Below are 10544 nucleotides of genomic sequence, written 5' to 3'. Positions count from 1 at the left end.
ATAAAAACAAAATATTAAGTATTAGTTTTGTTTTTCATCAATCTACCTGCATACCCAAGATGTATTAATGGTTTTGTTAATATTAGATCTCAAAATTTAACAAATCTCCCTATTCCAGTTGGCCCTCAAGAAATGCTATACCGATTTAATATAGGAATCGACCTTACAAGTACTCTTTACAAATTAAAAGACTACTATAATTTTTTGCCTTCTTCGCTATCATTTTAAGGCGTTAAGTCTTATGAATACACAAAGTATCTAATGAATATGGGAAACTGTGTATCCATACCCCCAATAGTTTTTAGAGCTTCATGCGTTCAATAAGTGGATTATCCATTTTTCATACTCCAGTTTCTTTGCTGATCACACAACTGGATGAACCTTATGAGATGGCAAACATTTTCTTCATATTCCTTTCATCCGCATTTCCACAGTTTGTGCCTTCATCCCATTCTTACACATTTAGAAATAACTTTGTTGGCAGTAGCTAGGTTTATACCAACCGAGGTCTTGAAATTTCTCTAGAACCTACAAGTAAACATTCCGAGAGAACGAATTCAACCCCATTGCAATACCACTTTCAAACTTTCTATGAATTATAGTTACTTGTCTTCTACCCTTCTGATCTTATTTTATTATATCTTCCAAGTCGGTAAAATAAACATTATTTTAGTAAATAATGGGTAGTAAATATATTGAAGTGGAAAGAGGACTTTATAGCGTAAACTTTGTTGAGTTTCATAAAACGCTGAGATTTTATTAAGTTGATCTGGAAGTTGAATTGATGAAGATTTGTTTTTATCAATAGGATGGGATAACTTTGTGCTTCTTATTGAGTGAAAAGTTTCGACTTCATTGACTAGGAAATTAAGCAACTTTCTGAATAATATAGTTGATTGGCGATTTTATGGGATAAAGAGATTAAGATTTTCTATAGGTTTTTAATTAATCCTGACAATATTCAAGCATCCTCATGTTAACGTAACAGGTAATCAGTTATACTTTTCCAAGGTTTGCGTGTACCGGATGGAGGATTATTTTACATGTGAGTTAATGTGGCGCAAATAAATAATTTGACTAATAGGATGATTTGTGGTTGACTAGATTCAGATTACTGAAGTCATGGGGTTGATTTAACTATGGAATACGTTTGACAAGGGTTGAAGTTAAAATGAGTATACACAGTCCAGGTGTATAGGCCGGTGGGCTTTATTAACTAATGAGTAGATTTGTCACCGGTAGTTTAGTGGCCAGGGAATTATGTTGACAAAGGAGTAAAGTTCAGGTAGAGGTTTAATTCATGACAGTGATAATTTGGTCAGACTATTAAGTTGTCCAGAGGCTTAAAGTGATGCAATCGGGTTACTTGTTTTATTTCTTAGTTACCGCCCCAAAAGATGCCTTCCTGAAGGCAATAAAAGTAGTAAAAACATTTTTATCGTCCCACAGGTAGTTTTATGCAGACAATTTTTAGTGACTTGAGCAATATTGAAATCATGTTACTAGAATGAACAAACGAAACAGATCGTCACTGAGGGGAATGATATGGTTTTTATTGTGTTTATATTAAAAACATGTAACTTAATATACTAAAAAAAGTGATTATTTCCACTATTTACCATTTTATTGATACGTTAAACTGTTAACTATGTGCCATTTTATTAATGTAATCAACAATATACTTTGTTTTAACACTCCTTTTAATATTGTTATATTATTAGTTTTTATGAAATATAAAATTATTTTAAAATTTAATCTTTTATATGTAAATATTGCTAAAGAGCAAAGTGTAATTTGTTAATTTTCTTCTAATTTTACTTCTAATTAATACACCCACTATCACACTTAGAATAAAATGAGATTAAATAAACGAATTGTCACGTTCAGTAAAGATAGCAAGTAGTGTCTTTGGTAAACAACAAACACACTACCAACATAGATAGTACCATACTGTACTGTAACGTACCGTACTGGTTTTCGAACTGGCTTGCACATACTAAACATCCATTCTAATTTTTTTTATAAACATGTATGTTTGAAACCGACTGTTTAAAATATTATGAACGTTTCATAAACGGTTTCGCTGAAGCTGCATTCCAAATTGTAAACCTATACCCCAGTTTAATCTCGAGATACCTTGATGACAGATAGAAAGACAGGCAATCATAAAAAAAGAGGTTAACACAAAAATTACGCATCATAGAACTCATTCTTATATAAATCAAGTTACATGCCAAATTAAAAGTCTACATATGAAATTGTTCTTTACATACCTTGCCAGATGATACTTTACATACCTTGCCAGATGATACTTTACATACCTTGCCAGATGATACTTTACATACCTTGCCAGATGATACTTTACATACCTTGCCAGATGATACTTTACATACCTTGCCAGATGATACTTTACATACCTTGCCAGATGATACTTTACATACCTTGCCAGATGATACTTTACATACCTTGCCAGATGATACTTTACATACCTTGCCAGATGATACTTTACATACCTTGCCAGATGATACTTTACATACCTTGCCAGATGATACTTTACATACCTTGCCAGATGATACTTTACATACCTTGCCAGATGATACTTTACATACCTTGCCAGATGATACTTTACATACCTTGCCAGATGATACTTTACATACCTTGCCAGATGGTACTTTCACATTTTTTTATCATTAAATTAGGTTTCATATGAGAGTTTAAATAATACAAATCTACAGACGAAGTCACTATAAAATTATGCATGTGCTGGAATAATTAAGTTATATGTGTTGTTATATGGCACGTGTATTATGGGTGTATTTAGTTATATTGTCTCATTGCTAATATTGTTACCCATAAAATCAATGTAAAACTATTCGCTAACGCTCAGCCAAATACCATAGAGTAACATGTACCATCATCTAACTCAGTGTTCTTCATATATAAATTAAGCTTCATACACAATTTAAAATCTATAGGTCATTTTGTTTTTGAGATATCGTGTAGACAGACAGACAGATAGAATTGAACTTTTTCTATACCCACGGGTGATAGGCTTCGCTAAAGCTCAACCAGTTATTATACGATGTTCTAGTTATGAATGCAATAAAATCGCATCGTGTAAATGGCTATGAAAAACCCAAGTTGAGTTATTAACAAGTTCATCAATTTTTAAAATTACAAGTGCTCTAAATAAAAATATCAATATTATAATTGATTTATCAAAAAGACTGGGAGTCGATATTGGTTTCAAACTTCAAAAGCATGTTAGAGCATATTCTTACAGTATATGAGCATAAAATTCCTAAATCAGTAATCCGATGCAGAGTTACGCTTCAAAGACTGTATATGTCCAAAAAGAAAGGATCTACGTCTCACTGTCCTGACTCACCCCTCAACCGCCTCCATTAGAATTGTCCTATTGAATGCGTAGCGGTACTTGTCATTGTGCTCATTGTTCCAGTAGATGCTCCCTCACATAATTAACCACTTTCAACACTCGCCTCCCTCTATTCATCCATTCATATACTATACTTTACCTTTATGACCTTTGGACGGAATACATTGTCAGTATATTTATACTTTCTATTATTACAAGAGCTGACTTAGGTTATCTCAAAATATAAATTACAATGTAGGAGTACACCACACCACGTGACGCGTAAGACACTTCGCTGAGCTTCAATGCAAAATTTCAAGTCTATAGCTCATTTCAATATTGACATATATGACAGACGGAAAGGAACGTTGCACATCCCCCAGCAAACTGAAGACTGAATTGTGTCAGCGTACTGAGTGATAGACTTCAACATCGCTCAGGTAAATTCCATGGTTGGATATGGACTATCATCAAAGAACTCATTTTTGTCTGTGTAGAAATTAATTTTCATGAAAAATTCCAAGTCTACAGATGAAATCTTTCTCCGCATTTTTTCAGATAATACATTCATATTTGTATTTATTTAAATTATGTTTCATATCAGTGTTTTAAATCATAAAAGTCTACAGACCAACTCACCATTAAATAAATGTGTATGTGTTGAGATGGTTAGGCTACATGTGTTAATAGGTACGTCACTGTTATAATCTCTTCCAAGTGTACTTTGTACGGAAATCTATTTGTTCTGCAATTTTATCGTGCCATCATTGTTACAATAAGACAAATATAAAAATATTCTCTAACGCTCAGCCAAATCACGTGTAGTGACATACACCATCATCCATCCAACTCAATGTTCCCCATAAAAAAGTGAAGCTTCATGAAAATGTAATGTCTATAAGTCACTTATTTTTGGAGACATCGTGCGGACAGACAGGAATTAACTTTTTTCCTGCCTCACGAGTGATAGACTTTGCTAACGCTCAGCCAGCCAACAATATTGACACTGAGTTTTAATAATGCGATTATTTTTTTTAATTTCTGGATTAATTCTGCAAGATCGATAATAATAAATATTTAAGTTAAACTAATTCTGCAAAAGGTTTTATTCATTATATATAGGCAGTTACCCGCGGGTTTTCTCGCGGTATTTCCTACTAAATAACAGTGATGTCACAAGCATATTGTGATAAAATGGTATAATAGACACTCCTAAGATAAATGGACTAAGTTTTAAGAGCAATTTGGTCCATGATGTTGTATTAGGAGAAAACATTGTTTATAAGTGCCAATGGAGTTACTAGATTTTATTTACACTCCATAGTATTTGATTGGATATCTCCAAGCAATAACAGTAACGTCTGAACTGTTTTAGGCCAGTGTGGAGGAACTCTAAAGTCGAAAGCATAGTTTTTCACGATGTTGTATAATAGAAGCGTATTATTATTTTGACTCGGAAGTAGGCATATTAAAATACATAACAAATTATATTACATTGGAGATCTGGCCAAGGCATAGTTCGCCTTGTAGCTACGATCAAACAAATATATATATATAGTCTATTGGATGTATTTTGGATTAAAAGAGTCCCTCGTCAAAATAAACCCATAGGTCGGACAGTGGGTCCCAGGGCGGTACCGTGGACCCTCTGTCCACTCTTTAAGAAGTATATAAGAAATGGTCCCGAAAGTTTTACAACGGGGACCTATAATCCGTTTACCATAAAATATATACATAAATGATCTAAAAAGTAATCTCACTCAAAAACGTCTATTTCTGACGATCGTAATCCACCCGATGGTAAGTACTATTTTGGGTGGCCTAGTAACACTAGCATTTTTGCCCCGATTAAGAAACGAAGATCTTAAAAGTCTGTATCTGTTCTAAGTATCTACTTTCTTTCTTACATACTCGTATCATCATAATTTCTTAAGTACGAGTATTTCATCATAAATTCATCATTCATGTTAAACTGTAATAATCATAACTAATCAATATTGCAAGAATTTCTTAATAAAACTTTAATCTTCCTTGGACGTTGGGAAGTTGAAAAACAAATATATAGATGAAACAGAAAAACAAATAACTTAATTATGAGTCTTGTTGGGGCTGTAACCCCTTATAAATGTTTATCTTCATCAAAATGTTTTTCTACTAAAGGTATCAAAGCAAACGGTGCCAAATTTCCACTTCCTGAGGTATCTGGAAGTTACAGAAAGAGAGGTCAGTGAGCGGATGGGTAAGAGAGGGCTTTGCCTTTTACCTCTTATATAGAGATTGAAGTATTTACTGGCATTTGGCATAAAGTCATAAACAGTCTTGCAATCAAATATATAGTGTGATTCTTGATCTCAGTTTGCATTCAGTAGAATACTAAAACAAGATGCTTATTTGAAATAAATACTTGACAAAATATACTTGAACTATCGAGTACTTGTAATGCAGAACTGTAACTAGAATATGTGGAGTTTGAATACCCGCCCTAGTTAGATGTTTGATGGCTGTCATATAAGTAGAAAGCAATATCCCCAATAAACGGTTTACCAGTGACTGGGCTCCGATATCAAGTTTATGTGATGACCGGCAGCTGACAATAAACCAGCAATATAGCACGTCCAATGATGGGTTTCTATACTGATGACTCCAATAACACACTTATGGTCACGTCAGTGAAAATTGTCATTTATAAGAGTTTTGTTACTTAGAGAAGAGTCAAAATAATGTTTACTAGTACCACCATAAAAGTTGGTATATTATTACAATAGCAAGTATGTACAATTCTAAGAAAATAGTGAATTTCGTATGTGGTAGCTATTTAAAAATAATATATTTAGAATATGAATTAACACTTTCTTATATTGAACTTTTTGACGCATTTTAAATCCATTACCAATACATAAATTGGCAAATTAGGAATGAATATTCTTTTGCTAGGAAATAAATTTACTAACTTCAATAAAATATTCTTTGTCTATAATTTATATATACTTCAGTGTAAAATTGTTTTCCAACTACTTCGATGTTTTTTAATAAGCTTATTAGTTAATTAGAAATCGTCATTTACTCTATATGCTCGTTTGTATATAATTAAAACATATTTTTCTTTCGTGAAATACTGAGATGTGTTGAAATGTACGAGTATTCGCTATTGACTGATCTACTTTCTCACTCACATTTGATATATGTTTTGATCAAAATATATTGTATTATTATTTAAGGTAAATCCATGAAGTATACTCTTACAGTGTATCTTCTCTGAAATGTATGCAGTCTGTGTTAAAAACTACTGTTCTGTTGCGGTCATTTTAAAGATTTTAAAGATCCTAAATGAAATTGAATCTATCCAACAGTTATACAGCTTTTTATTTATATATATTTTTCAGTCTCAGTATATGAGAAAAGCGTTTTTTGTGGCCTGTGAATTAAATGTCGCAGTGATGACAAAATGCTTAGAATAATATACGGCATGGCTGTCATAAACACAACAAAAAGTTGTGCTCATCATGTAACAAACACTTAGGTGCTCTCTTTAGGGGCTGAAACCTGAAGCCAAAAATGAAAAATATTTTTGTTTACTGTTCATCATTTTTCACAGTTTTCTAATGATGCACATTATTATTCTTTTTTATTCTAACTTTGTTAAAAAGTAAAACTCTTACTTGCAGTTGTAACAAAACTGCGTATAAGTGGAAATAAATATATGTAATACCTACACATAATAGATATAATAAGAAAAATTACTAAATATAAGATCTCTGAAAAGGAAAATCCTTGAAGACAATTTTGAAGAAAATGACTCAGACAATCCCTCCTATAACCCGAGACGCTGAATTGGGCTTGGCATGCTACTAAAAACCTCCAGGATATTTTCCTTTAATTCCGTAAGTAAAGCTTTCTGCACTTTGATACAAGTTTTCTCCGGTAAATCTTCACTTAGCTTATACCAACAAAATGATTATCACTCACAATTCGTACTATTAACTAATTCCATACAATAGGCTGTAGCAAAATAAATGTTATTAGTAAGAAAATTTAAAAAGCTGTATTTAACCAACATAAATTAAACTAAACAGTGGTATGTTCAACTAATACTTTCTAGAGAACTAAAAAATATCTTTTGCAGATATAAAAAAATTAAAGCCCTATCATTTTTGGCTCTTGAAGAGACATGCATAAAATTAACATTAAGGAACGTATTATGTGGTAACAAACTCATTTATCTAATTAGATACTAAACGGCTAATCTTGAGTAAACCTTCTTATTATTTAAAATGTTTTACGCTTTAATAAAGTCCGTTTAAAATTGATTCGATTGAATTGAGTTGTTTGTCTACATGATTTGATTCCTTGTGATATGTTGATTTTTTCAACGGTCCATACAGATTTTACAGACATTATTGGCAATGTCATAAGTTAACCCGATTTACTAGAACATCTGGTGCAAAGAATCGTTGATGGGCCCAGAGTCTGCTTCAGTGTTCCTATATAACCATACAAACAATTAAAATCGTTCTATTTCAATCTTATTTATTAATTTTATTTGTTGCCGGATTTTAAGAAAATAATTATTTAAAGATTTAGTTGCTTCTGTTTATTTAACTAAATCCAAACAATGTTTTAGTTCTTTTATATTTGTTCGAAAATGTAGGATAGAATATTCCGTACATTTCACACATAACAGCTTTATATATTCATGATGTTGCAAAATTTAATGAAGCTGCACTGGTGAATATCCTATTCACCACGTAGTATTGAGTGTGGCGCCACGCCGAGCCCGGCTGATGGGATTGTCGCCGAGCCGGCTTTGTGCACTTCGATGGATGTCCTGCGCCACTTTAGTACAATGAAAATATCGAAAAGAGAACGGAACTTGGACCAACACTTGCCTTTTATCGAGATAGAGCAATTTATATAGATACAGATTCTGTAATCTACCCTTTCTGGGCAGCCGTGCCAATTGAAGCATTTATAAGACTGCATACAAGTAAGTATAATGTTTTAAGTAACAGAGTTTCTGCTATCATTATCATTCCTTATTCATTCATCACGCTAGAAACAAATAAAAAATACAATTTACATTCTGATTACAAAGGTTACGTAACTCATAAGAGATATTTTTCTGCAATTGTGTTTGTCAGGGTACCCTCTGGCAATTTGATGATAAATTATAATTGCTTTCCCATTGTAAAGGTGTTTGAGTAGATCAAAAATATACTCTGATAATAGCAACAAATTTTGTAATTTCAAAATTAGCATTTATTTGTACTAAATAAAACATAATTTTTAAATTTTAATTAACCATAATATTTCTAACAATACGATTTATTTACTTTAATGTAAACACAAGCTTCTCCGTGCTTGGACAATTCTTCATTTATTTCATAAAATGAAAGTTTAAAACCAGTGGCGTAGCGAAGGGGAGGGTCCAGGGGGTCCGGACCGCCCCCCAAATTTTAAGACATATTAAAAAGTAAAGCATGGAGCAGGAGAAAAAAAGGAGAGTTGTCATTTACTCTTGTCTACAAACATTAAATTGATTGTTTTAATTGATTAAAGTGACCTTTGTTTAAAAATATAATTGTCCTTTCGTTTAAATCATAAAGTATCAAACGATACTTTTGGGCTCGGCCTTTCGGATAGTGTAGTGTAATCACGGTATTGCTATAGGGCGCGGTCACCTGACGTCGCAATGTAAACCTAAATTGTAACACGGCGAGCATTCGACCTCCAGCGCTCGTTGTGTCAACAACTCCTGGAACAACATGAGTGACATCTTCAAGAAGATGGGACAGCGTGCTTTTGGAAACGCCGGGCAGCCAGCTAAGAGGCCTAGCTTTCCACTTGCCGGCTCGGCGCCTAAGAAGGTCGCTGCTCCAGCAAAGGGCCTTTTTAAAGGCCACAACGTCAACCTCTGCTACTGTGAAACCTGACCTACCTACGCTTCGGTTTCTACGTCCAGGATACCCTTGCTGTTACTGGACAGTGTTCCGGACTGGCCTACCCACGCCAAGAAGTTGGGGGAGTTGGCGTGGAGGACTTCAGGGCAGTTTCAGCGGTACCTATGTCCACAGAAGCTGCCCTTCTACACTAACAACCTTGGGCGTGGAAAGATCGCTTAAGGTTGTGATCAGCGGACTGCCCGACACCGATGATGTGGAGCTCTTCGATGTCTTAACTGACGAGGGCTTCGCCGTCGACGAGGTTTGCACGACTTCGAACAGCCAGGGGACCACCCAGGAGCTGGCTGATCACGCTGACCAGGGACAGTGAGTGAGAGAACCCTGACACCAAGCAGGCTTGCCAAATCTACAACGTGACAAGCCTGCTCCATGTCAGGGTCACAGTCACTGCGTACAAGAAGCCGGTCGGCCCGCCGCAGTGCTACCGGTAAGGTTTTGGCCACGGCTCCGGCAACTGCGGGAGGCCGAGAAAATGCGTCCGCTGCGGGGAAAATCATCTGAAGATGAACTGCCCCAAAGTCTCGACGGAGAAGGGTCACTGCTGCAACAGTGGCGGCGATCACAACGCCAACTATCGTGGGTGTCCAGCCTACGAGGAGGCCAGAGTAGCAGCTGTCCAGTTAGGCCGCAAGTCCCGGCCAACCAAACCAGCGGCGAGGGGACCAACGGCCCAGCCGCCCAAGCGAGCAGCGCGGGACGAAGTCACCAGCGGACTCCGTATCGGAGAGTGAAGCTGAGGACGACATGCCGCAGAAGAAGAAGTACCGGAGGAAATCCCGGAACCCAAGCCAACCGACTTCCTAGCCCGCCGGCATCTGTGGCTGACCTTCCGGTCACACAGAGGCCCAGGGCGACTCCCAGGCAGAAAACTAGAGTGGCCACCTACACCAGCCACTCCGCCGCAACAAACGGAGGGCGCCAGCAGCTGATGCAGCAGCAGAAGCAGCCGCCCCCGTCCAGCGTAGCCTACAAGCCGTTTTGGCCGAAATAGCTGCGCAACTGACCGCCCTCACCCGGTTCTTCAATGAAGCAGTGGCCCTCAGTGGCACACCGACCAGCTGCTAGACTGCTGCAGGAGCAAATTGTTCCAGTTGACAGGCAAGTCATTGAGCTCAACTGCTCCAGATACTGCCCACAGACCAGGAGGAGCGCCAAGAGGCCATCCTAGCGGACCCGACTTGGACTTGGACAGTTTAAATTAGCGACCA

Source organism: Homalodisca vitripennis, chromosome 1, assembly GCF_021130785.1.
Source record: "Homalodisca vitripennis isolate AUS2020 chromosome 1, UT_GWSS_2.1, whole genome shotgun sequence".
NCBI lineage: Eukaryota > Metazoa > Arthropoda > Insecta > Hemiptera > Cicadellidae > Homalodisca > Homalodisca vitripennis.
The sequence above is the reverse complement of the archived record's forward strand: the minus strand, read 5'-3'. Positions refer to the sequence as shown.